An 18,071-nucleotide genomic window follows, 5' to 3' on the forward strand; every position below is an offset into this window, starting at 1 on the left:
GTTAGTGACTTTCAGGTCAAGTCATATCCTTTTAGACCTTTTGCCAGCATGGAGGGTCATTGTACTCCATTTAGAAAAAGAATCATGATATAAAACGTATTTCATTTATTATTCTGAGTTAATATACTTTTTCAGAACAATATATTGCAGATAAATTTTTCACGTGGTATTCTCAGGCCACATAGTTATAAATTATGTCAAATTTTATTTATAAAATAAATGTTATTAATTTATATATGTATTATATGGTGCTTTAAAAAATTTTTTAATAGAAATAGAATTTAAATGCTTCCTTGTAATTTGGAATGATGTCACATCTATATGAATTCCATTTACATTTTAACTATTTAAGGAAGTGGAAAAAGTACAGAAAACAAAAGCCAGTGCAATAGGGAAGATACTGTTTATGAGGCAAACATTTGAAGAAGGAGAGTTGGATACATGTCAGTGATTTGATGGAACTACTAGGGAAATTGAAAGTGTCTCTGGTCCCCTCATTAGATACTTGGCTCTAATTGGGATAGGGCATATCTGGCATACTGTGTTTAGCTGCAGGAATCATTTATTTTAATTATTTTTATTTTTTAAGTTTTATTTTAAGTACATTCAGGGCTACATGTGCAGGTTAGCTACACAGATAAACTTGTGTCATGGGGGTTTGCTACACAGATTACTTTGGCACCCAAGTATTAAACCTAGTCCCCATTAGTTATTTTTCCAGGATCCTCTTCCTCCTCCCACCCTCCACCCTCTGATAGGCCTCAGTGTCTGTTGTTCTCCTCCTTGTGTCCATGTGTTCTCATTATTTGGCTCCAATTTATAAGTGAGAACATATGATATTTAGTTTTCTGTTCATGCATTAATCTGCTAAGGATAATGTCCTCCAGCTTCATCCATGTTCCTGCAAAAGACATGATCTCATTCTTTTTTATGGCTGCATAGTATTCCATGGCGTATATGTACCACATTTTCTTTATCCAGTTTAACATTGAGGGCCATTTAGGTTGATTCCCTGTATTTGCTATTGTGAATAGTGCTGCAACAAACATATGCATGTATATGTCTTTATAATAGAATGATTTATCATGCTATCATGGTGGGTCAAATGGTATTTCTGTTTTTAGGTCGTGCAGGAATCACCATACTGTTTTTCCCAATGGTTGAACTAATTTACACTTCCACCACCAACAGTGTATAAGCATTTCTTTTCTCTTCAACCTTACCAGCATCTGTTATTTTTTGACTTTTTAGTAATAGCCATTCTGACTGGTATGAGATGGTATCTCATTGTGGTTTTGATTTCATGTCTCTAATAATCAGTGATATTAAGCTTTTTTCCATATGCATGTTGGCCATATTGTCTGTCTTCTGTTGAAAAGTGTTCATGTTCTTTGCCCACTTTTAAATCAGACTGTTTGTTTTGGTCTTGTAAATTTAGGTTCCTTACAGATGCTGGACATTAGACTTTTGTCAGATGCATAGTTTGCAAAAATTTCTCCCATTCTGTAGGTTAGCTTTTCACTCTGTTAATAGTTTTGGGTTTTTTTGTTTGTTTTGTTTTGTTTTGTTTTGCTGTGCAGAAGCTCTTTAATTTAATTAGATCCCATTTGTCAGTTTTTGCTCTTGTTGCAATTTCATTTGGTGTCCTTGTCATGAAATCTTTGCCTGTTTCTGTATCCAGGATGGTATCGCCTAACTGTTTTCCAGGGTTTTCAGTTTGGAGTTTTACATTTAAGTCTTTAATCCAGCTTGAGTTGAATTTTGTGTATGGTGTAAGGAAGGGGTCTAGTTTCAATCTTCTGCATATGGCTACCCAGTTCTTCCAGCACCATTTATTGAATAGGGAGTCTTTTCCCAATTGCTTGCTTTTGTCAGTTTTGTTGAAGGTCAAATGGTTGTAACTATTTGGCCTTATTTCTGGGCTCTCTATTCTGTTCAATTGGTCTACAACTCTGTTTTTGTACCACTACCATGCTGTTTCAGTTACTATAGACCAGTAGCAGAGTTTGAAATAGGGTAATATGATACCTCTAGCTTTATTCTTTTGGCTTAGGATTGCCTTAACTATTCGGACTCTTTTTGAATTTTAAAATAGGTTTTTTTCTAGTTCTGTGAAGAATGTTACTGGTAGTTTGTTAAAAAGAAACTTGAATATATAAATTGCTTTGGGCAGTACGGCCATTTTAACAATGTTGATTTTATCCATGAGCACAAAATATTTTCTCATTTGTGTCGTCTCTGATATCTTTAAGCTTTGGTTTGTAGTTGTCTTTGTAGAGATCTTTCACATCCCTGACTGGCTGTATTCCTAGGTATTTTATTCTTTTTGTGGTTATTGTGAATAGGATTACACTCCTGATCTGGTTCTCGGCTTGACTGTTGTTGGTGTATAGAAATGCTAGTGATTTTTACATGTCGATTTTGTATCCTGAGACTTTGACAAAGTTGTTTATCAATTTAAGGAGCTTTGAGGTTGAGAGTATGAGGTTTTCTAGATCAAGAATTATGTCATCTTCAAACAGAAATATTTTGATGCACTCTCTTCCTATTTGGATGCCCTTTATTTCTTTCTCTTGCCTGATTGCTCTAGCTAGGACTTCCAATCTATGTTGAATATAATTGATGAGAGAGGGTATCCTTGTCTTATTTGGTTTCCAAGAGGGATACTTCCAGCTTTTGCCATTCAGTATAGTGTTGGCTGTGGGTTTGTCATATATGGCTTTTATTATTTTGAGATATGTTTCTTCAATACCTAGTTTATTGAGAGTTTTTAACATGAAGAAGTGTTGAGCTTCATTGAAAGCCTTTTTTGCATGCATTGAGATAATCATGTGATTTTTGTCTTTAGTTCTGTTTATGTGATGAGTCACATTTATTGATTTGTATATGTTGAACCAATCTTGTATCCTGGGGATGAAGCCTACTTGATCATGGTGGATAAGCTTTTTGATGTTCTGCTGGGCTCGGTTTGCCAGTATTTTATTGAGGATTTTTGCATCAATATTCATCAGGGATAGTGGCCTAAAGTTCTCTTTTTTTGTTATAGCTCTGCCAGGTTTTCATAATAGGATGATGTTGATCTCAGAGAACGAGTTAGAGAAAAGTCCCTCCTTTTCAATTGTTTGGAATAGTTTCAGTAGAAATGGTACCAGCTCTTCTTTGTACATCTGGTAGAATTTGGCTGTGAATCCACCTGGTCCTGGGATTTTTTTGGTTGGTAGGCTATTTATTGCTGATTAAATGTTGTTGGTCTGTTCAGGGATTCAATTTCTTCCCATTGCAGTCTGTATGCATCCAGGGGTTTATCCATTTCTTCTAGATTTTCTAATTTGTGCAGAGCTGTTAGTAATATTCTCTGGGCCAGGCACAGTGGCTTATGCCTGTAATCCCAGCACTTTGGGAGGCTGAGGAGAGCAGATCACGAGGTTAGGAGATCGAGACCAGCCTGAGCCTGTCCAACATGATGAAACCCCATCTCTACTAAAAATATAAAAAGTTAGCTGGGCGTGGTGGGGTGCACCTGTAGTTCCAGCTACTTGGGAGGCTGAGGCAGGATAATCACTTGAACACAGGAGGCAGAGGTTGCAGTGAGCCAAGATCATGCCACTGCACTCCAGCCTGGGTGATAGAATGAGACTCCATCAAATAATAATAATAATAATAATAATAATATTCTCTGGTGGTTATTTGTATTTCTGTGGGGTCATTGGTAATATCTCCTTTGTCATTTCTAATTGGGTTTATTTGAATTCTCTCTTTTCTTCTTGATTAGTTTTAGCTAGTAGTCTATCTATTTTGTTAGTTCTTTCAAAAGACCAACTTCTAGATTCATTTATGTTTTGAATGTTGTTTTGTGTCTTAGTCTCCTTCAGTTCATCTCTGATTTTTGTTATTTTTTATCTTTTTCTAGCTTTGGAGTTTCTTTGCTCTAGGTTCTCTAGTTCTTTTAGTTGTGACAATAGGTTGTTAAATTGGGATCTTTCTAAATATTGATATGGGTATTTAGTGCTATAAATTTTCCTCTTAACACTGCCTTTACTGTGTCTCAGAGATTGTGGTATGTTGTATCTTTGTTCTCATTTCAAATAACTTCTTATTGTCCTTAATTTCATTATTTACCCAAAAGTCATTCAGGAGCAGGTTATTCAACTTCTATGTGATTGTATGGTTTTGAGCAATTTTCTTAGTTGTGATTTGTAATTTTATTGCACTCTGGTCTGAGATGGTGGTTGTTATTATTTCAGTTCTTTTGCATTTGCTGAGGAGTGTTTTGTGTCTGATTATGTGGTCCTTTTTAGAGTATGTGCCATGTGGTGATGAGAATAATATATATTTTGTTGTTTTTGGTGGAGAGTTCTGTAGATGTCTATCAGATCCATTGATCCAGTGCTCAGTTCAGGTCCTGAATATCTGTGTTAATGTTCTGCCTTGATGATTTGTCTAATACTGTCATGGGATGTTGAAATCTCCCATTATTGTGTGGAAGTCTAAGTCTAAGTCTCTTTGAAGATCTCTAAGAACTTGTTTTATGAATCTTTGTGCTCCTGTGTTGGGTGCATATATTTTTAAAATAGCTCTTCCTGGCTAATTGAATCCTTTACCCTTATGTAATGCCCATCTTTGTTCTTTCTGTTCTTTGTTGGTTTAAAGTCTGTTTTTTCTGAAATTAAGATAGCAGCTTCTGCTGTTTTCTGTTTTCCATTTGCTTGGTGGATTTTTTCCCCCTCCTTCTATTTTGAGTCTATGGGTGTCATTGCATGTGAGATGAGTCTTCTGAAGACAGCATGCCAATGGGTCTTGGTGCCAGCTTTCTACTCTTTGCCTTTTAATATGGGCATTTAGCCCATTTACATTCAAAATTAGTATTGATATGTGTAAATTTGGTCCTGTCTTCATGATGATAGCTGATTATTCTGCAGACTTGTTTCTGTGGTTGCTTTATAGTGTCACTGGTCTGTGTACTTCAGTGTGTTTTTGTAGTGAGTGGTATTGATCTTTCCTCTCCATATTTAGTGTTTCCTTCAGGAGCTCTTGTAAGGCAGCTCTGGTGGTATCAAATTCCCTCAGCATTTGCTTATCTGAAAGATATCTAATTTCTCCTTTGCTTATGAAGCTTGATTTGGCCAGATATAAAATTCTTGGTTAAAATCTTCTTCTTCTTTTTTTTTTTTTGAGACAGCCCTATTACCCAGGTTGGAGTGCAGTGGCTCCATCTTGGCTCACTGCAACTTCTGCCTCTTGGGTTCAAGTGATTCTCCTGCCTCAGCCTCCCAAGTAGCTGGGATTACAGGCATGTGCCACCACTCCTGGCTAATTTTTGTATTTTTAGTAGAGACAGGGTTTTGCCATGTTGGCCAGGCTGGTCTTGAACTTCTTACCTCAGGTGATCTGCTCACCTCCTCCTCCCAAAGTGCGGGAATACAGGCATGAGCTATCGTGCCCAGCCTTAAATTTCTTTTTATTTTTTTTTTAAGATTGTCTAATATAGGCACTCATTTTTTTTCTGGCTTACAGGGTTTCTGCTGTTAGTCTGATGAGCGTCCCTTTGTAGGTGACCTGACCTTTCTCTCTAGCTGCCTCTACCATTTTTTCTTTCAGTTTGACCTTGGAGAATCTAAAGACTATGTGTCTTTGGGATGATTTTCTTGTTAAGTATCTTAGTGGGGTTCTCTGAATTTCCTGAATTTGAATGCTGGCCTGTCTTTCTAGATTGTGGAGGTTATCATGGATGATATCGTGAAATATGTTTTCCAATTTGCTTATACTCACCTCACTTCTTTTAGGGACACCACTGAGTCATAGATTTGGTTTCTTTACATAATTCCATATTTATCAGTGGTTTTTTTTTTGTTGCTTTTTGTTCTTTTTTTTCTCTATTCTTGTCGGACTGACTTATTTCAGGAATCTAGTCTTCAGTTTCTGAGAGTCTTTCCTCAGCTTGTTCTATTCTGCTATTGATACTTGTAATTGCATTATGAAATTCTAGTATTGTGTTTTTCACCTCTATCAGGTTGGTCATGTTCTTTTCTTTACTAGCTATTTTGTCTGTAAGCTCTGGCATTGTTTCATCATGATTCTTAGCTTCCTTGGATTGGGTTTCAATGTGCTCCTGTGGCTCAATGATCTTTGTTTCTATCCATATTCTGAATTCTATTTCTGTCATTTCAGGCATCTTAGACTGGTTCAGAACTCTTGCTGGAGAGATGATGGGATTGCTTGGAGAAAAAGAAGACACTCTGACTTTTTGAGTTGTCATGACTCTTGCATTGGCTCTTATTTTTGTGGGATGATATTTCTTTAATTTTTGAAGTTGCTGACCTTTGGATTTTTCTTTTCTTTTATCCTTTTTGATTACCTTCAGGTTTTGATTGTTGCCTAAGGTGGGTTGAGTCAACTGGCTTTGTTTCTGAAAGATTTTAGGGGGCCAGTGCTCAGTCCTCAATTCCTGGACTGCATGCTTTAAATCTGGCGGACTTATATTGGTTTCCATCTTTGTTCTCTTGCTCCTCAAGGCTTGAAATCCACTGCTCAGAGGATGCTGAGGTGCTCCTGGACTGCTGGTCACTACACTCTGATGGGTGGTGCCAACCAAAGCTAGTGTGGTGGCTATGGGATGCATCCTCCTTTGCATGTATCAGCAGCAGCGTCAGTGGCAGCACAAGAGGGAGCACACTGATCAGCTGTGGCAGCATGCTAGTGGGTGCTGGGGTGCCCACCTCTGTGTGGGCATTCACAACAGTGATGGAGGCAGCACAGCTCATGTGGGGGTGGGAGGCTGCTGGCAACTGTGTGTGCGGTTACACTGTTAGTGGTATTAACATGGAGGTGGGGTACTGACGGGTGCAGCTCTGTGTGCACTCTCTGTGCATCACATTCACAGCAGGGAAGGGTCCACTGTTCTCTGTGCCTAGTCTCACTACCGCCCGGGCTTGCTGACTTTGTGCCCGACAAGGCCCCCACAGCGATGGTGGTCGGGCAGGGACGGTGGGGCCAGGGGATAGGATGCGTGGGCAGAGAGCACTCCACAACAGCAGCAGTGGTAGGGCAGAGTGAATGCAAACACGTACATTGGTGGGGCAGAGAAGGCAAAACCCACCTGTGCACACACGCACTGGGAGAGCAATGTGGAGGATGCTCAAGGGCCCCAGGAAAGCCTTAGTGGTAGGAGGGAGCAGGAGGCCTGCTGCGTGGCCATGTGGCCCGCCCCACTGTAGTCCTCCAGCCAGTCAGGCACTGTCCACCAGTGCAGAATGTATGATATGGGACCCCAGGACACCCAAGGCTGCCTTGCAAGCAGGCACAACTAGCATGGAGCCCTGGGAATGACCGGGGTACTCAGGTCGAACTGACCTCATCTGATGGGCAAGCTTGCCCTACTCGGTTCAGGTATGACAATTCCTCTAGGGCTAGAGCCTCCTATGGGATCAAGTCAAGCAGAGGAAGACTTGATGGCTCTGCTTTGTTGAAGATGCTCCCACACCAAACCCCCTGGGCTCCATACCAACTGGTGCACTACCCCTAACACTCCTCTAAACTGCTGTCCCTGCCAATTCAAGTGTCTGTGGTAGTACAGGGTCCTCCTCCTGCCAGGATTCCAGAGTCCCATGGTGAGGGCAGATTGTTCTTTGCCAGTTCAACTCACCCATTCTCCTAGAGTCATTCGGGACCAGGAGTGAGTCCCAGTGTGCTGTAGCCCTGTGCAGTGTTCCCAGCTTCCTCCCCTTTCAGCCCAGCTTCCTTGTCTTTCTTCCTTCTACTCTCAGTGCCTTTTCTCCAAAGATCTGTTAGCAATTTCTTTTTTAATTTTTGTGGGTACCTAGTAGGTATATATATTTATGGGGTACATTAGATGTTTTGATATAGGTATACAATGTGAAATAAGCACATCATGGAGTATGGGGTATCCATCCCCTCAATCATTTATCCTTTGAGTTACAAACAATCCAATTACACTCTCTGAATTATTTTAAAATGTACAATTAAGTTATTGTTTATTATAGTCACCCTGTTGTGCTATTTTGAGTGTTAGATCCCATAAATAAGGGAGAACATGCAATGTTTGTCTTTCTGGGTCTGGATTATTTCACTTAATGATCTCCAGTTCCATCCATGTGGCAAATGTCTGGATTTCATTCTTCTTTTATGGTTGAATCATACCCCATTATGTATGTATACCACATTTTCTTTATTCATTCATCTGTTGCTGGACACTTTGGTTGCTTCCAAATGTTAGCTATTGTAAACAGTGCTACAACAAACATAGTAGTGCAGATACCTCTTCAATATGTTGATTTCCTTTTTTGTGTGTGTGTATATACCCAGCAGTGGAATTGCTGGATCATATGGTAGCTCTTGGATGAAATGTTTTGTAAATATCTATTAGCTCCATTTGGTCTATAGTACAAATTAAGCATCATATTTCTTTGTTGATTTTCTGTCTGAAAAAATCCATCCAATGCTGAAAATGGGGTGCTAAAGTCTCCATGTATCATTGTATTGTGGCTTATCTCTGTCTTTAGCTCCAGTAACATTTCCTTTATATATCTGGGTACTCCAGTGTTGGGTATATATATATTTAAAATTGTTATACTCTCTTGCTGACTTGACCCCTTTATCATTATATAGTGACCTTCTTTGTCTCTTCTTATAGATTTTGTCTTGAAATCTCTTTTGTCTGATATATGTATAGGTACTCCCATTGTTTTTTGGTTTTAATTGCCATGAAATATCTTTTTATATACCTTTATTTTCAGTCTATGTGTGTTTTTATAGCTGAAGTGTGTATCTTGTTGGCAACAGATCCATGGGTCTTTTTTTTTGTAATCTATTCAGTCATTTTATGTCTGTTGATTGGAGAATTGAATCTATTTACATTCAATGGTGATATCGATAAGTAAGTACTTACTCCTGCCATTTTGTTACTTGTTTTCTGGTCTTCTCTTCCTTCTTTTTCACCTTTCTGTCTTCCTCTAGTGAAGTGATTTTCTCTGGTGATATGATTTTGTTTCTTGTTTTTTATTTTTCGTTTGCCCATCATATTTCTTTTTGGTTTAAGATTACCATAATCTCAAATACTATGGGTTGCAAATACTATTTTATAACCCATTATTTTAACCTGATAACAACTTAATGCTATTTGCATAAACAAACAAGCAAAAAGAAAACTAACAAAAACCCTATGCCTTAATTTTGTCCCCCTGCTTTTTAACTTTTTGTTATTTCTGTGTGTATCTTACCACAGTGACATTTTCTTCGGAAGTTGTAGTTATTATATTTGATTGGTTCATCATTTAGTGTTTCTACTTTGGATAAGAGTTGTTTACACACCAAAATTGCAGTTTTATAATATTTTATGTTTGTGTACTTACTATAACCAGTGTTTATTGCCTTCATTACAAAACTCACCAATGTCCTTTTCTTTCTAATTGAAGTACTACCTTTAGCATTTCTAGTAGGACAGGTCTAGTGTAGTTAAAATCCCTCAGCTTTCGTTTGTCTGGGAAAGTCTTTAATTCTCTTTCACGTTCAAAGGATGTTTTTGTGGGATATACCATTCTAGGGTAAAAGTCTTCTTACTCCAGCACTTCAAATATGTCATGCCACACTCTCCCAGCCTGTAGGGTTTCCACTAAAAAGTCTGCTGCCAGACATATTGGAATGCCATTGCATTTTTTTGTTTTACGGTTTTCCCTTGCTGCTTTTATGATAATTTCTCTATCCTAGACCTTTGGGAGTTTAATTATTAAATGCCTTGAGGTAGTCTTCTTTGGGTTAAATCTGCTTGGTGTTCTATACCTTTCTTGGACATAGATATTGCTGTCTTTCTTTAGGTTTGGGAAGTTCTTTGTTATTATCCCTTTGAATACACTTTCTACACTTTTCTCTTTCTCTACCTCCTTTTAAGGCCCATCACTCTTAGATTTGCCCTTTTGAGGTTATTTTCTAGATCCTGTAGGTATGCTTCATTGTTTTTTATTCTTTTTTCTTTTGTCTCTTCTGACTGTGTGTTTTCAAATTACCACTGGATTGGTGATTCCCCTCTGACAAGTGCTGGTTTAAATGTTTCTTCCATGGGCAGGTATCGCCTGAGTTTGGTCGACTTTCCTATCTCCAAGCTCACTGATTTCTTTCTTCTGCTTGATCAGTTCTGCTATTAAAAGACTCTGATTCATTCTTCAGTATGCCAATTGCATTTTTCAGCTCCATAATTTCTGCTTGATTCTTTTTAATTATTTTAATCTCTGTATTAAATTCATCTGATAGGATTCTGAATTCCTTCAATGTGTTATCTTAGATTTCTTTGGGTTTCTTCAACACAGCTATTTTGAATTCACTGTCTGAAAGGTCACACATCTCTGCTTTTCGAGGACTGGTCCCTGCACCTTATTTAGTTTAAATATTTGGTGAGTTCATGTTTTCCTGGATGGTGTTGATGCTAGTAAATGTTCTTCAGTGTCAGGGCATTGAACTAGATTTTTACTGCAGTCTTCACTGTTGGGGCTTAATTGTAGCTGTCCTTCTTGGGAAAGCTTTCCAGATATTTGAAAGGACTTGTGTGTTGTGATCTAAGCTGTATGTGCTTTAGGGGGCACTCCAAGCCCAGTAAAGGTATGGTTCTTGCAAACTCATAGAGAGTCTTCAAGAATTGTTATGGTTTTAGACAAGATCTGGTAGTCCACCCTCATGGTTTTGGACAAGATCTGGTAGAATTCTCGAGATTACCAGGCAGAAACTCCTGTTCTCTTCCCTTACTTTCTCCCAGACGTACAGAGTCTCCCTCTCTGTTTTGAGCCACCTAAGGTTGGGAGTGGATTCACACAAGCTCCCCTGTGGCCACCACCACTATGACTGCACTAGATTACACCTGGAGCCAGCACAGCTCTAGGTCTTGCCCAAGGCCTACTGTAACCACTCCCTGAATACTGCTTATGTTTCCTCAAGGCCCTGCTGCTCTACAATCAGCAAGTTGCAAAGCCAGCTAGACCTGTCTTCTTCCCTTCAGGATAGTGAGTTTCCCCAGGCCAGGTGTGGGTCCAGAGTACCTTCCAGGAGTCAGGGGCTAGAGTTAAAAACCTTAGAAGTCTACCTGGTATTCTATTGTATTGCAGCAGATCTGGAACTCACACCACAAGATGTAATCCTTCCCACTCTTTCCTCTCCTATCCAAAGGCAGAGGAGACTCGCCCCGTAGCCACCACCACTCCAAGCCACAAGGAATACTTCCAGACTACCTTCAATGTTTCTTTAAGGCCCAAGGTCTCTTAAATCAGCTTGTCATGAATGCTGCCTGGCCTTGGACTCGTCCTTCACGGCAGTGGACTCCCTTCTGGCCCAGCACAGGTCCAGAAGTGCCATCCATGAGTCAAGTCCTGGAATTGGGGACCCAAGAGACTGCTTGGTGCTTTGCCCCACTGTGGCTGCTCTGGTGCAAGACAGAATCCCCTTTACTTTTCTCTCTGCTTTTCTCAAGCAGAAGTTTTGCCTCATGGACAGCATAGCTGGTAATGTGCTGAGTCTCACCTGAGGTCAGCATGTCTCAGAGGCTCACCCAAGGCACTTGATGTAGTACCTGAGTATTGCTTCCGTTTGTTCAGGACCCAAGGACTCTTCAGTTAGCACGTGATGAATCCTGCCAGGATTGTGTTGTTTCCTTCAAAGTAGCAGGTTCCCTTCTGTCCCAGGGTGTGTCTAGATAAGTCATCTGGGGGGACTGGATCTGGAATGGGGTCTGGAATGGGGAGCCTCACAACTCTGATCAGTGACCTATCCTGCTATGGCTGAGCTGGTCTCCTAGATGCAAGTCCTCCTCACTCTTTCCTCTCCTCACCTCAAGTGGAGGAAGAGGTCACTTCTGGAGCCCTGAGCTATGCAGCCTGGGGTTAAGGGAGGGGTGATGCCAGCACTCCTTTGGGTGCCCCAGTTGGTGTTTCAGTATGTCATATGCCAGCCCAGTCCACTGTCCCTGGACCTAGTTTAGCACTAGGACTCACTTAAGAGATGCAGTCCTTATGGCCTTGACTGCCCTTCAAGTTTACTTGGAGACACAGAGTGCTGTAGCCCTCAGTGGCGAGGTTTGCAATCACTCAATTTTGAACTGCTAGATCAGTGATTCCCATCTAACTAGGGCTGATTGAAATACTCCGTCCATGGCTAGGCTTCAGCTGTGTTTGATCCAGGTTTCTTTTGTGCTCTAACAGGACAGCAGTGAGTTAAATGCCTCACCATTGCTGTGTTCTCCCTCCTCTAGTGCCCAGAGACTCTGCGCCAGCCTGTGCTTCAGGGGATGGGGGAGGGGTGATGTCCGTGATTCAAGACTGTTATCTCTATCTCTTCAGTGCCTCTTTCAGCAATATGAAGTGCAGACCAGGTGCTATGAGTATTCACCTGATTTTTGGTTCTTATGAAGGTGTTTTCTCTGTGTAGATAGTTGTTAACTTGGTGTCCTTGCAGGGGATGGGGTGGGGGACAATCAATGAAGCTTTCTATTCCACCATCTTGCTCCCATATGGTAAATTTTTTAAAAAGGAGGTCCCTTACATATTTTCTGAATTGTCTCAGGACCTAATTTTATTCATAACATCACTCAATAGATGTTCTATGCAAGAAATAATAATTATTTGGGGGTAATAAAGTTGCTTTGGGTGAGCATTGCTTGAGTGATTGACTGCAGGCTTTTGCCTGCCACAACATGGAATTTCAAAGTGTTCAAAAAATAAACAAATCTCCCTTGATATTATCTCCCTTGGAGCTTCCTAGCAAGTAGAAGAGGCCACATAGTTATGGTTGAACATTCGTGTTTCTACTTTGGAGTCAGAAGCCAAGAGAATAAATGAATGTTACGATGAAGTTAAGATTTTCTAGCCCTTTTGTAAGAACTGTTATTACTGATGTAAAGGTAGTGATGAAGCAATAAGCTAAACACAGAGACATATGAACCACAGTTATAAGAAAAGAAAGATGAAACAGAGAAATGTGTTCTGACAATTAGTACTCTCTACAGGGATAAATCTGGCTTTTATTTGAAAAGTTTTTTTTTTTTCTTTTCCGGTATTAAAGCTAGACCAGACTATAAACTATCATGTAGAATAGCCACATTGATACTGATGATGAAATATGCAGGTGCTTATATTAGCATTTTTTCTCTATCTCCTTTGTAGATTTTATTTTATTTTTTGGCTAACCAAACAGAATTATTAGAACCAATATTGTTTAAAATGAATGTATTACTACATACTCGAAACATTTCTTTAGAAAAAATGAACTACATACATATTATGAAATAGAATTTTTCTACAGCATTTTAATATAGAATCCGGGAGGAAATTGAATGAGGATTATTTAGATGATTTTGTGTTTCTTAAAATTCAGATACTTTAAAAATTTTATGTACTTTTTATTTCTGCTATTATTTTATGGTTTTTGTTACAGAAAAATCATTGAAAACTAGGAATAACAAAAAAATGATAAAAAAACAAAACAAACTGAGTTAAGGTAAACATTTTAGAGTACCTGAAAAAGTCAAATCCAAGAAGTACTAACATTAAAATCCAGCCGGGCACGGTGGCTCACGCCTGTCATCCCAGCACTTTGGGAGGCCCAGACGGGCGGATCATGAGGTCAGGAGATCGAGGCCATCCTGGCTAACATGGTGAAACCCTGTCTCTACCAAAAATACAAAAACTTAGCCGTGCGTGGTGGCGGGTGCCTGTAGTCCCAGCTACTCGGGAGGCTGAGGCAGGAGAATGGCGTGAACCCGGAGGCGGAGCTCGCAGTGAGCCGAGATTGCGCCACTGCACTCCAGCCTGGGCAATGGAGCAAGACTCCGTCTCAAAAAAATAAAAAAAAAAAACCCACCAGGAGTTTTTAGATAATGGCAATGCAATGATTACATCTTAATTGTTTGAAAAAACTGACTCCATGACTTTCAAATATAGATTTTTTGGAGTAAAATAATCAAGTAAGGCTTCTAGAGGAAACAAAGAAGGGGTTTATTACTGATGGGACTATAAATCATATCTCTATAGAGTTAAATCAAATTTTTCATTTTTTGATGAGGAAAATTCTATTACTTGATGAATAAAATTGTCCTTTGAGTTGTATCATTTTTCCTTCAACAAACAATTCTGCATTATAACTTATTACTTTAACTGGATATATTAGTCATTAGTACTTTCCTCATTTTTCTTTCTCTAGTCTACAAGGCAGAATAATGCTTCCCCGCACTCTGGAAGTTAGGCATGGCTATCAGGCTGGGACTAGAGTGGAGGGAAAAAGATCTTCATTTCTGGTGCAAAATTTAAGAAAGTGCCAAAACCCAGTAACCAAAAAAAAAAATGTTCAATGCAATATTTTAAAGAATAAAAATTAATGCAAAAAGTTCCGGTATGATCAAAATATTGAAATGTTAATAATGGTGTGATGAATAATAATGATTTCTCTTTTTGTCTTAGAGGCTGCAATGTGGCAGGGTTGGCTCTGTACTGATTCATGATTGAGTGGTATCTAATCATAATAATAGGAATTTAAAACCATGCTCCTGGGAGGTTTCATTTATTGGACATACACATGTAACAAAAATTATTAAAATGATAGAATCACACTATCAATCAAATGTATTCGAACAACATCTTTTTTTTTTTTTTTGAGACGGGGTCTTGTTCTGTCACCCAGGCTAGAGTGCAGTGGCCTGATCTCAGCTCACTGCAACCTCTGCCTCTTACATTCATGTTCATGAGATTCTCTTGCCTCAGTCTCCCAAGTAGCTGAGATTACAGGCACTCACCACCACGCCTGGCTAATGTTTGTATCTTTAGTAGAGACAGAGTTTCACCATGTTGGTCTCAAACTCCTGAGGTCAAGTGATCTGCTTGTCTTGGCCTCCCAAAGTGCTGGGATTACAGGCGTTGAAACACCGCGTCTGGCCATCAAACATCTAATTCCATTGAATAGTAATTCAATGGGTTGACAATTTAATGGATCACTACATTACTGCTAAATCTTTATGTAATTATTTGCAAATAGAGAGTTTGATAAAGAAAATAAAAGCAGGAAATTCTTCTCACAGATCTCATCAGAAAGTTATTTAATCAGACTTTGTTGATTTATTTAATGAATTAGGAATTATGCATCTTATGTTTAATTGAAAGTTTTCTAAATATATAATGGGAGTGCAAGAAAAGTCCTTGTCTTTAAAAGACTTACAATCTTACTGAAAAAACTGATACCCTCAACTTCCTATCCCCAAAAGATTGAGTCATAACAATTTAAGTCAGTTGTTTGGGACTTAAAGTGCATTTTCCTCAAGAAACACAATTAGAAAAATAGTTGGTTTCTGAAGCTGTATTGTAAATCCTACTAAACCAAAACAGTCTACTGGGGAAATTATTAGTGCACACTCACATTTAATTCTTCTCTCTCTCTCTCTCCTGAGCACATAGTAGACTAGATGCCTTATCTCTCTTGTAACAGTGTGAGACCATGTGACAAGTTTAGATCAATGGAATGTGAGAGAAGTGATGGATGAAGAGTAGTGGGACCTCATGCACAGTACGCTTACCATTGGCATTACTGGAAGAAAGGATATCTCTGATAAGAAATGGATTGGGCACCAAAAGACCTAAAAGCACTGTAGAAAAGTCTTCTTGGTCAAAATCACCAATAACAGCTCTTAGAGCTTGGGTGATAAGATGGTGCCCACATAGAGGCAGACTGGAACTCAGGAAGCAAGTAACTCAGACAAGTTGCCTACAAAGTTATATGTACTTTGAATACTGATATAACAACTGTTTCAAGACTGATTTTTAAAATATGGGAAAACCAGGCCGGGCGCGGTGGCTCAAGCCTGTAATCCCAGCACTTTGGGAGGCCGAGACGGGCGGATCACGAGTCAGGAGATCGAGACCATCCTGGCTAATACGTGAAACCCCGTCTCTACTAAAATACAAAAACTAGCCGGGCGAGGTGGCGGGCGCCTGTAGTCCCAGCTACTCGGGAGGCTGAGGCAGGAGAATGGCGTAAACCCGGGAGGCGGAGCTTGCAGTGAGCTGAGATCCGGCCACTGCACTCCAGTCCGGGCGACAGAGCGAGACTCCGCCTCAAAAAAATAAAAAAATAAAAAAAATAAAAAAAAAATAAAATATGGGAAAACCAACAACTCTAAGGGGCAATTTTGTTGAGAAGCATCAGAAATATGTGCTGTGAAAGTGTTCCTATGTTTATATGTTTTCTAATTACCAAGGTTATCTTTTTAAAAAAGTTAGCAGCTAAAGTTTTTAAAGTTTCTAATCTATTTTACTGTCCTACATTAAATCAGAGGGAGAACGTATGCTAATGTTTAGGCCGCAGTGTTAAAAGGAAAACAGTATGTGCCTGTCTGTGGTAAGAATTTTGTTGCCTCTGGTAACCGAAGCAAGGGAAAGTACAACTCAGAGATCTTTGGGGATACCATTAGAAGACTCTCCTTTGAGAGAAAAACCTTGAAGGCTCTGTATTCTATTTACTAGAGTGAGCATATTTCCTGGTTGGACAACGCTGAATTAAGGAGAAGGCTGAGTCAGAGCAGATTCTAATATTTTAACCCTAAATGGCAAGAAAAATAACACCTTTGACAGGAACAGAAGATTGGAGTACATTAGGTGGAAGCTGAAGAATTCTGGTTTGGATTTATTGAGTCGGAAATGATGGCGGAATAGCTTATTAAGTACTGATTATGTGCCAGGTTTGCTTGTGCTCTGTGTCCAGATTTTCTTAGCAAATTCTGGGTTAAAAGATAGAAATCATGTTTAAATAATTATCATATTTAATAACATGTGCAATGTTCCATGGTGGCAGAGAGGAGAAAATGGATAAATTTGAAGGTCTCATATGCTTCACTGAGAATAGAATATTTTGAGTTTTATCTAAAATGATGAGCATGAACTTGCCAGATAAATTAGTAAAGAAGAGGTAAAGGCAAAGATAATCAGAGAGAGGAAACAGGTAGGCTCTAACTGTATAAAACCACATAACATATTTGACTCACTAAAAATAATTTTTTTATGGGGTGAGAAGAAGAAAGGGCATAATAAAAGGTGACTTCAGTGAACATGGCTTGCAACATCATAAAGAATAGGCCATGAAATAAAGTTTAGATTTTATTTTGTAAGCATTGTGAAGCCATTACAAGTTTGTTTATTTGTTTTTGTTTTAGACATGGTTTTGCTCTGTTGCCCAGGCTGGAGTGCTGTGGCTTGATCACAGTTCACTGCAGCCTTGACTTCCCAGGCTGAAGCAATCCTCCCACCTCAGCCTCCTAAGTAGCTGGGACTATACCAAGCCTGGCTGTTTTTTTTGTTTGGTTTTGTTTTGTAGAAACAAGGTTTCATCACGTTGCTCACGCTGGTCTTGAACTCATGGGCTCGAGTGATTCTCCTGCTTCAGCCTCCCAAAATGCTGGGATTATGTAATTATTTATGTAAGTATCAGCCCCTGTGCCCTGCCCCACTATTGCAAGTTTTTAAGAAGAGGAATGACTGATCAAATTCGTAGTTTAGAAAGATCAATCTGACAAATGGATTACATAAGGACAATATAAGGTGTATAGAGAAGATTTATGAGGACTTTAAGATATTTCAGGTGAAAAATGATGAGAACCTAAAAAGTATCAGTGTATATAAAAAGGAGAGTATGAACACCAAACTTATACTTGCAATATAAAGCCCATCTATTTTAATGACATCATAGATGTAGTGTTCACTAATTGGGGATGGTTTAGGATGGATTGAGATGGGAACGGAATGATGCAGTTATTGAGGCAAAGGAAATATGTAAGATGACAGTCAGTTTTCTAACTTGGCAGTCATTCTTTTTCACTAGTCATTACAGGGTCAAGTGGAGCGCCTATTGATCTGTAAGATGTGCTAATTGTTACAATCGACTACAGTTACTTGAATTCCATGTGTCTTGTCTGTCCCTACTCAACAATTACAAGAGTTTCTTGGAGCTTCAGAATTGGTAAGGAACAGATTAGTTTTGTTGTAATTAATAAAAGTACCAAAAAGCCCAAGAGATCTGAACAAGAAGGTCTCTGTTTG

The sequence above is a fragment of the Trachypithecus francoisi genome, unplaced genomic scaffold, assembly GCF_009764315.1.
Source record: "Trachypithecus francoisi isolate TF-2019V2 unplaced genomic scaffold, Tfra_2.0 Lachesis_group10, whole genome shotgun sequence".
Classification (NCBI taxonomy): Eukaryota; Metazoa; Chordata; class Mammalia; order Primates; family Cercopithecidae; genus Trachypithecus; species Trachypithecus francoisi.